The following is a 9,443-nucleotide window of genomic DNA, read 5'->3' on the forward strand; positions in this document are numbered from 1 at the left end:
CTTTTCCTTTCTTTTTTATTCTTTTCTTTTTGTTTCAAAGTTCAACCACCAAAGCTACCGGGCCGGAGGCCCATCCCCATCACGTGCCAGCGCAGCAGGCCGGACACCTAGCCGAGTGCAACGCTTCGCTGGCTTCCTCCTTCAGCGTGCGCGCACACGCATGCACAAGACGAATTATGCTAACAAAAAAAAAAAACGCATGCACAAGACGAAGCAGCAGAAACGGCAGCATGCACGCACGCGTGATCCCCGCCGCCCCATCGGTCCACGAACTGATTCTGCTACTCGTCCGTTTAAATCCACCTCCAGAAACCGACGCCCCGGATAACGCATTCGTCGCCCGCCCGGCCATCACTCCAAACGTCACCCGCGTCACGCTCACGCGTACGCCCGGATCTCATTTCCCCAATTTCTTTCCTTCGCTTCGCAACCTTCCTACCCCAGAGACTATAAACCGCGCCGTATTTCGCCCGCCGTCGCCGGAGGTAAGCTCTCCGACTCCGACACGTTTTGACATACATCCGGGTCCGGCACCCTCTCGCCATTGCTCACCTCCCTGACATCTGTTCCCGGACGTTCGCGTAGCCAGGCCACCGCTTCCGCTCGGGACTGACACCACCGTCGCCTGAGGACCGGTCCGGCCATTCCATCCGCATCACAGGATTCGCTTCGTTGCCAGGAGGCATGCCAAACACTTGGACAGCGACGGAGTTCAGCGGCAACGACGCAGCACACCGACGCGGACCTCGATACATCACCATCGGCGACATGGCTGGGTAATCAAACCAAAACCTAAACCCGTAGTATGAACCTGAGCGATGGCAGGAGTTTTTCTTTTCTCTTGAGGGAAGCGATGTCAGGACGTGATGGTGGTGATAGTTTTCAAATCCTTTGAGTACAATTTGTGTTCTAGTATATGTTAAATCCAGTCGAAATGGGACATCTGATTAATTCCCTTGTAGTTTGAGTTCCGTAAAGTTCGTTTGGTGTTTGTTTATTTTTGGTATGGCAATAGAATATTCAGGAATCCACCGGCAATTTTTTTTGGAAATCCCTCAATTGTTATTTCTACTTTTGGAGAATTTAATAATTTCCTAATGTTATTTTTTTTGCAGGGACTAATGTTATTTTATGATCTATTTTATTTATTAAAACCATTTTTACGTATTGTTCTGAGTTGATAATTTTGGTGTTATATGTAGTCTCATTATATATACCTCTAAACCAAATTTTGTGCTTCATTTCCATCTGAAAAAATCCATAGAATTATTTTATGCTATGCTAAATTTATAGTTGGTGTTTAACTATTATTGAGATTCATCTAAGTATTTATTTTTTGTTAATTATTACTTTTAAGCATGGCACCTTGTTGCTTGAAATGTCCATGGTCTAATATTATTTAATGTATTGACATGCTATGTTTAGTGTTATGTACTTATGTTCAATCTTGATATGTTTCTAGCCTAGGTATACAATGGGAAATAGTAGTGTGAATAGTATATAGTGGGTTATAGTACTGGTCAGTAGCATAATTCATAGTAGAATGGTTAGACTTGTTGGTGAATTGTTGCTTGGCCGCGATGAACCTAGACCCTACGAAAAACCTCTCTACTTACCTCTTCATCATGCTACCTCATGACACTCAATTTGTATACGGATGTTATTTGGAATTATATTTTGCTAGTTTATTTATATTATTTTATTTGTTATTAAAATGAGTAGGAGATGACATGACCAGGAAGGAGCACCACCTGGAATAGGGAGATGAGGGACTCGTCAACGTAGGCATGCCTCTCTCTTTGATCATGCTTATATATAACTTGCTTTCAATATTGCATAGTATTTTATGGTTTATAAGCATGCATGCTATTTAATCTTGTAGGTAGTGTCAATTGACACTTTAAAGTGATTTGCTTGTTGCTTGTTTCACTTGATGTTGGAGTGTAATTATGTACTAATCATGCATAAAGTAGAAATACTTAGCCATGCTCAATAATCTATATGTAGTTGCCACTTCGGATGAGTTTCTAGGATCAATGACACTTTGAAACTTACAATTGAGCCCGTCGAGCTAGGACATTGGGCCAGTTGTTGGTTCATCTACCCTGGGCGAAACTTACCAACCAAACACTTATCCATGTGGCAGATGAATCAAGGATTCAAGTAGCTATTGGCTACCCTTCAAAAGCTGAAGAGAGAAATATGCCCCCCCCATACCACATGATGCCTGATAATTCTTGGATTTTAAGATCGTGAATACGGTAAAATCACACACTATATGAGTTCTGGCTCAGTTGCTGATGCCACCATATTGCTTATGGGGTGTCTATTTGTCTGATATGGTGACATACACTTAGGTCTTTGCCCCGGTATCTCACATCTTTGCGGATCTAGCTAAAAGCCCTTGCCATGGCCTCTCCACCAACACACCAAATTTTGTGTGCTACGGTAGCAACGACTAGTGGCAATAAGAAGAAATTGTATTATGTGGTTAAGTGTATAACCTTTGTAGAGTGTAAAATTGTCTGAATGGCCACTTGCAATTAGCCACTTGCAATTAGGGACGACACATGAATCTATTCTGAAAACAACAATCTCAGTATGTTATTGCATCAAACAAAGAGCGTGAGTTGGTCGAGCACCCTCCCTAGGATGAAATATATGCCGGAGATAAAAACCATTTTCTCATCCAAAAAGGCTTTTAACAGAACTATTGTGATGTTGCAAAAAAAAGAGGATGTTTTGGAAATGAACCATGTTAACTTTCTTTGAAGCTACATGTAACTGATAGGTCTCCTCTCTAGGAGGCATGTTGAGTATGTAATGTACTCATGGCAGTACTTTTGTGGTACTTCAGAGCTCTATGAAGGCGAGGGTGTTGACTACGAGTAATACGAGGATCCAAAGGAGTGAGGCTATGTGATCTACATTAATTTTCTGTGGCTGAGGAGTCAATACATATTGTATTTTTCAAGGATTTAAACTTCAAGCTAAGCCAAACTATCTCACTTTCTACTGCTATCCTAGCTACCACCAGTATGGCGGCAAATAATTGTGATATTTGCCATAGGTCACCATCAGCTATAGATAAAACTAATATGTGTAAGTGTACAAGGGATAAAACAATCCATAATCAATCATACATGCAAATTTAATCCAAAACAATCATGTATATACCTAAATAACAAAAGCGACATGTATATAACTCAATAACATGAAAATACAAACTCTAACAAGGTAGCATCTAATCTATCTTTAGAGGACACTTTATTACAGATCTTCGGTCGACCGGCGATTGATTCACGGTGAATCCTATGAGCACTCACGGTGTCACATCCATGCAAGAAAATAAATTATATTTCTGTATATTAATTAGTTAATTGATGGATTCCACACTTGTCATTGGTCTATGGGGTTGGGGTGTTGCTTAACGGAAAGCAGTTTTAGGTTGCATGATATGGAAAAGTAATTGTGCGTTGTGAGTTCTGATAATAGTGAAGCCATTTGGTACACTAGTTGTTGGAGTTGTGGATGTGAGTGTAAATTTCTGAAATGCACATGAGGAGTTGATGGGTTGTATAGAAATTGTTATATTAAATGTAGATTGGGCCATAAATTGTTAAATTTAGCTAATTGTATACAATAGATTTTCTAGTTAGTTCTTGCTAGTAATTTTGCACTTAATTAAATAAAAAGATTCTTTACTAAGCACACAATTTGCACTTAATTATGTGGCACCCTAACTACACTTTCTACTATAAGCACACTAATTTGCACTTACATTTAACTAATAATTAGACAACGTTGATCACTTGAGAAATACTTCGTCCGTCCCATTATATAAGAGCGTTTTTGACACTACAGTATTGTCAAAAATGCTCTTATATCATGGGACGGATGGAGTAGTAAGCAACTGTGTGCCTCGGTGTATTAGCAATAGGACATTTGGTGGGGTTTCTATTTAGTTCAGCTTTTGGCTTATATGCCCAGAAAGCCACAACAAAAGTGTACCAAAGCCGAACCAAAGCTAGCCATTGTCTCATACTTTTGGCCAAATCTTGCCATAGTTATGGCGCCAATTACTTCACCATAATTTTTGTGTCTTGACAAACATAGCTACAAGACATAGCCCATTTGTTGGCGATTAAGGCAACACCTATCGTTGAAGTAGTTAATCTTGTACAAGATCTTTCGACCTCGTAATTTAGATTATACATTACAAATCCATATAAGCAAGAAATCTAAGGCCTAAATTGTAACTTGTTCACCGGACGAGGTAGTATTGCTCCCGCGATTCACCCATCAATTTTTGTGTGTTAGGACCTAATTTGTTCTATCTGTGTATTAGGGACCCAACAACCAATAGTAGGCATCCTACTATCAACACTTGCAACGATGCGACCATCCTCCTCCAACTATTATAGGTAATAGACATATGAGACAATACATTCGAGGCTGGAAGAGAGTTTTTTTGTGGGTGAAAGAGATTTATAGGAAACAAAGATATCGAACATTCAGTCGTAAGGAAGGCAGGTGGACCACAAATGTAACGCCATCACTATCGGCGCTAATTTCTATTGTTAGAGCAAAGAACATGACCAACTTAGATAACAACAATGATAAAATGTGCGACCTCTTCAAGTGTCACGACAACATTAGTCCGAAGATAAAGGAGCCCAGGAACAAAATAGAGGAAGCAGACTCTCAGGTTATCGAAATGAATTTCTAAAACTATTGGCAGTATGTCAATTGAGGTGAATTAATCATAGTTTTTCATAATATACAATCTACCTTGTTTGACACATCTTCACATGAAGTATGGAAAAAACTAATTCAGAGACTTGTTAATGTCCTCAACCGCTTAATTATATCATGCATCAAAGCGAGCACACACTTTCTAACTTTAAAATTGCAAAACCACAGTTACTGGCTACATTCAAGGAAATATGGTTATGTTAAAGTGTTGATAAGTAAAATAACATGTCAACCTTTCTTAAAGGAAATAGGAGTATGTACATGCTCCTCATTAATTCATTGCCCAAAAATGAAGCCAAACACTTTCCATAAATGAACATAAGTTTTGGAACATATTAGTGGGGATCTAAATGTAAAAAATTGGAAACCTAGCACAAGTGGCTATAGCCATACAATAAATCACACCAGTCCGTATTTTACATTATGGAAAAGCAAACTAATCTCGCCAACAAAGATCATTTCAAGAAATCTATAAATGATTAGATGATGCTAGTGATAACCATAGTATAATTTTTTTGTGAATGAAACATATTCCCTTAGTGGAGGAACAATTAGTAATGTAGTTCAAGTACCATATCCTCAACACATACACTTCGCTAGAGCTAATCTCTCAAGCTCAAGCTAAATAACAACATAAACTACGGTAATAGGAAGGAGAAAAGAGTTAACATGATTAAAGTTTATTGGACCACTGGTAGAATTTTTTATACATAAAACTTGAGAAGGAATAACTGAACTTCAAGAAGAGAATAGTTTATAGTCAAACTGATCTGATGTGCTGATGTTAAGGGAGCGGGGAGAAAGAGGGGAGCTGCGGCTATGGGGTGTCTTGGTGTAAGAAAAGGGAGGGTGGTGAGCACAAGTTGGATGCAGGGATGTGAATGGACCAGGGGCAATAGAGAGATAAATGTGGGTATGGCCACTGGTTCATTGATTCCACTAGGAATAGGCTCAAGGGAGCGGAGAAAGGACAATGGTGAGTAAGCGACACTCGAGTAAAGGGGGATAGAGGGCTAAGGAACCAATCATGCACATTCTTCCCGAGGGAGGGAGGTAGTAGTATGTGATGGTAACCATACGAAAATAAAATTGAATGGACATACACAATCAAGGAGTTGGCGGAGCGAGCTCGGGGTTTATTGGCATGTGTAGCTCATCACCAACTCTATTTGAACACACCACTTCTCCTAGAAAGTGGTTATTTTTTCATGAATGTGATGTAGTGTAGGTTTCTGTAGTGAGTTATTAATATATTTTAGAGGTAAACCCTGCTACAAGTCTTTAAAAAGTAATTTTCTTGCACATGTGTGCTTGCACATCATCTAAATTTTTGTAGCCATAGCATTTGCTAGCTAGGTCCAATAAAAATCGTTTAATCTGGACAAGAGTCACTCTTCCATGCAACATGCATTAGTACATTGATCATTTGTTTAATCAAATGTACTAATGCTTGTATGAATTGCAATATATTTTAAATCCCACAGAGAAATGGTGGGGAAAATAGCAAAGCAAATCAAAAAATTAATAGCCAATAAAAAACACCAACATGAAAGCCTTTGGACAATCAAACACAAAAGCAAACTTATTCTTCACTAAAAAAAGATACAATTGTGATGGTGCGCGTTTATCATAGTTGGTCATGTTTTATGTCATGCATATATTGTTGGGGAACGTAGTAATTTCAAAAAATTTCCTACGCACACGCAAGATCATGTGATGCATAGCAACGAGACGGGAGAGTGTTGTCTACGTACCCAACGCAGACCGACTGCGGAAGCGCTGACACGACGTAGAGGAAGTAGTCGTATGTCTTCACGATCCAACCGATCAAGCACCGAAACTACGGCACCTTCGAGTTCGAGCACACGTTCAGCTCGATGACGATCCTCGGACTCCGATCCAGCAAAGTGTCGGGGAAGAGTTTCGTCAGCACGACGGCGCGGTGACGATCTTGATGAACTACAGCAGCAGGGCTTCGCCTAAACTCCGCTACAGTATTATCGAGGAATATGGTGGCAGGGGGCACCGCACACGGCTAAGGAATAGATCACGTGGATCAACTTGTGTGTCTAGAGGTGTCCCCTGCCTCCGTATATAAAGGAGCCAAGGGGGAGGGCTGGGCCGGCCAAGGAGGAGGGCGCAGGAGAGTCCTACTCCCTCTGGGAGTAGGATTCCCCCCCAATCCTAGTCCAACTAGGATTCCTCGGAGGGGAAAAGAGGAGGAGGGGGCCGGCCACCTCTCCTAGTCCTAATAGGACTAGGGGAAGGGGGAGGCGCGCAGCCCATCTAGGGCAGCCCCTTCTCTTTTCCACTAAGGCCCACTATGGCCCATATAGCTCCCGGGGGGTTCCGGTAACCCTCCCGGTATTCCGGTAAATCCCGATTTCACCCGGAACACTTCCGATATCCAAACATAGGCTTCCAATATATCATTTACGTCTCGACCATTTCGAGACTCCTCGTCATGTCCGTGATCACATCCGGGACTCCGAACAACCTTCGGTACATCAAAATGCATAAACTCATAATATAACTGTCATCGTAACCTTTAAGCGTGCGGACCCTACGGGTTCGAGAACAATGTAGACATGACCGAGAACGTCTCCGGTCAATAACCAATAGCGGGACCTGGATGCCCATATTGGCTCCTACATATTCTACGAAGATCTTTATCGGTCAGACCGCATAACAACATACGTTGTTCCCTTTGTCATCGGTATGTTACTTGCCCGAGATTCGATCGTCGGTATCCAATACCTAGTTCAATCTCGTTACCGGCAAGTCTCTTTACTTGTTCCGTAATACATCATCCTCACAACTATCATTAGTTGCAATGCTTGCAAGGCTTATGTGATGTGCATTACCGAGAGGGCCCAGAGATACCTCTCCGACAATCGGAGTGACAAATCCTAATCTCGAAATACGCCAACCCAACATGTACCATTGGAGACACCTGTAGTACTCCTTTATAATCACCTAGTTACGTTGTGACGTTTGGTAGTACCCAAAGTGTTCCTCCGGTAAACGTGAGTTGCATAATCTCATAGTTATAGGAACATGTATAAGTCATGAAGAAAGCAATAGCAACATACTAAACGATCGGGTGCTAAGCTAATGGAATGGGTCATGTCAATCAGATCATTCAACTAATGATGTGACCTCGTTAATCAAATAACAACTCATTGTTCATGGTTAGGAAACATAACCATCTTTGATTAATGAGCTAGTCAAGTAGAGGCATACTAGTGACACTTTGTTTGTCTATGTATTCACACATGTATTATGTTTCCGGTTAATACAATTCTAGCATGAATAACAAACATTTATCATGATTATAAGGAAATAAATAATAACTTTATTATTGCCTCTAGGGCATATTTCCTTCAGTCTCCCACTTGCACTAGAGTCAATAATCTAGATTATACTGTAATGATTCTAACACCCATGGAGCCTTGGTGCTGATCATGTTTTGCTCGTGGAAGAGGCTTAGTCAACGGGTCTGCAACATTCAGATCCGTATGTATCTTGCAAATCTCTATGTCTCCCACCTGGACTAGATCTCGGATGGAATTGAAGCGTCTCTTGATGTGTTTGGTCCTTTTGTGAAATCTGGATTCCTTTGTCAAGGCAATTGCACCAGTATTGTCACAAAAGATTTTCATTGGACCCGATGCACTAGGTATGACACCTAGATCGGATATGAACTCCTTCATCCAGACTCCTTCATTTGCTGCTTCCGAAGCAGCTATGTACTCCGCTTCACATGTAGATCCCGCTACGACGCTTTGTTTAGAACTGCACCAACTGACAGCTTCGCATGTAGATCCCGCAATCGCTAACATGATTCGGACAGACTTAAGCATCGCTACGGGTGAGAAAGTCTCATCGTAGTCAACCCCTTGAACTTGTCGAAAACCTTTCGCGACAACTCGAGCTTTGTAGACAGTAACATTACCGTCAGCGTCAGTCTTCTTCTTGAAAATCCATTTATTCTCAATTGCTTGCCGATCATCGGGCAAGTCAACCAAAGTCCATACTTTGTTCTCATACATGGATCCCATCTCAGATTTCATGGCTTCAAGCCACTTTGCGGAATCTGGGCTCACCATCGCTTCTTCATAGTTCGTAGGTTCATCATGATCTAGTAGCATGACTTCCAGAACTGGATTACCGTACCACTCTGGTGCGGATCTTACTCTGGTTGATCTACGAGGTTCAGTAGTATCTTGTTCTGAAGTTTCATGATCATTATCATTAATTTCCTCACTTATTGGTGTAGGTGTCGCAGAAACAGTTTTCTGTGATGTACTACTTTCCAACAAGGGAGCAGGTACAGTTACCTCGTCAAGTTCTACTTTCCTCCCACTCACTTCTTTCGAGAGAAACTCCTCAAGAAAGTTTTCGAATTTAGCAACAAAAGTCTTGCCTTCGGATCTGTGATAGAAGGTGTATCCAATAGTTTCCTTTGGATATCCTATGAAGACACATTTCTCCAATTTGGGTTCGAGCTTATCAGGTTGAAGCTTTTTCACATAAGCATCGCAGCCCCAAACTTTCAGAAACGACAACTTTGGTTTCTTGCCAAACCACAGTTCATAAGGCGTCGCCTCAACGGATTTTGATGGTGCCCTGTTTAATGTGAATGCGGCCGTCTCTAGAGCGTATCCCCAAAATGATAGCGGTAAATC

The 9,443-nt window shown here is 41.2% G+C and overlaps 1 long non-coding RNA gene across 1 annotated transcript; it reads left to right on the top strand.

The window, feature by feature from the left end:
• The first annotated feature begins 343 nt into the window (after positions 1 to 343).
• On the top strand, positions 344 to 4,855 carry LOC125523714. Its single transcript, XR_007290347.1, has 3 exons — positions 344 to 485; positions 590 to 776; positions 1,723 to 4,855. It is a non-coding gene; the product is annotated as an uncharacterized LOC125523714 (long non-coding RNA).
• Positions 4,856 to 9,443: the final 4,588 nt, after the last annotated feature.

This window comes from Triticum urartu, chromosome 7 (assembly GCF_003073215.2).
Source record: "Triticum urartu cultivar G1812 chromosome 7, Tu2.1, whole genome shotgun sequence".
Lineage (NCBI taxonomy): Eukaryota > Viridiplantae > Streptophyta > Magnoliopsida > Poales > Poaceae > Triticum > Triticum urartu.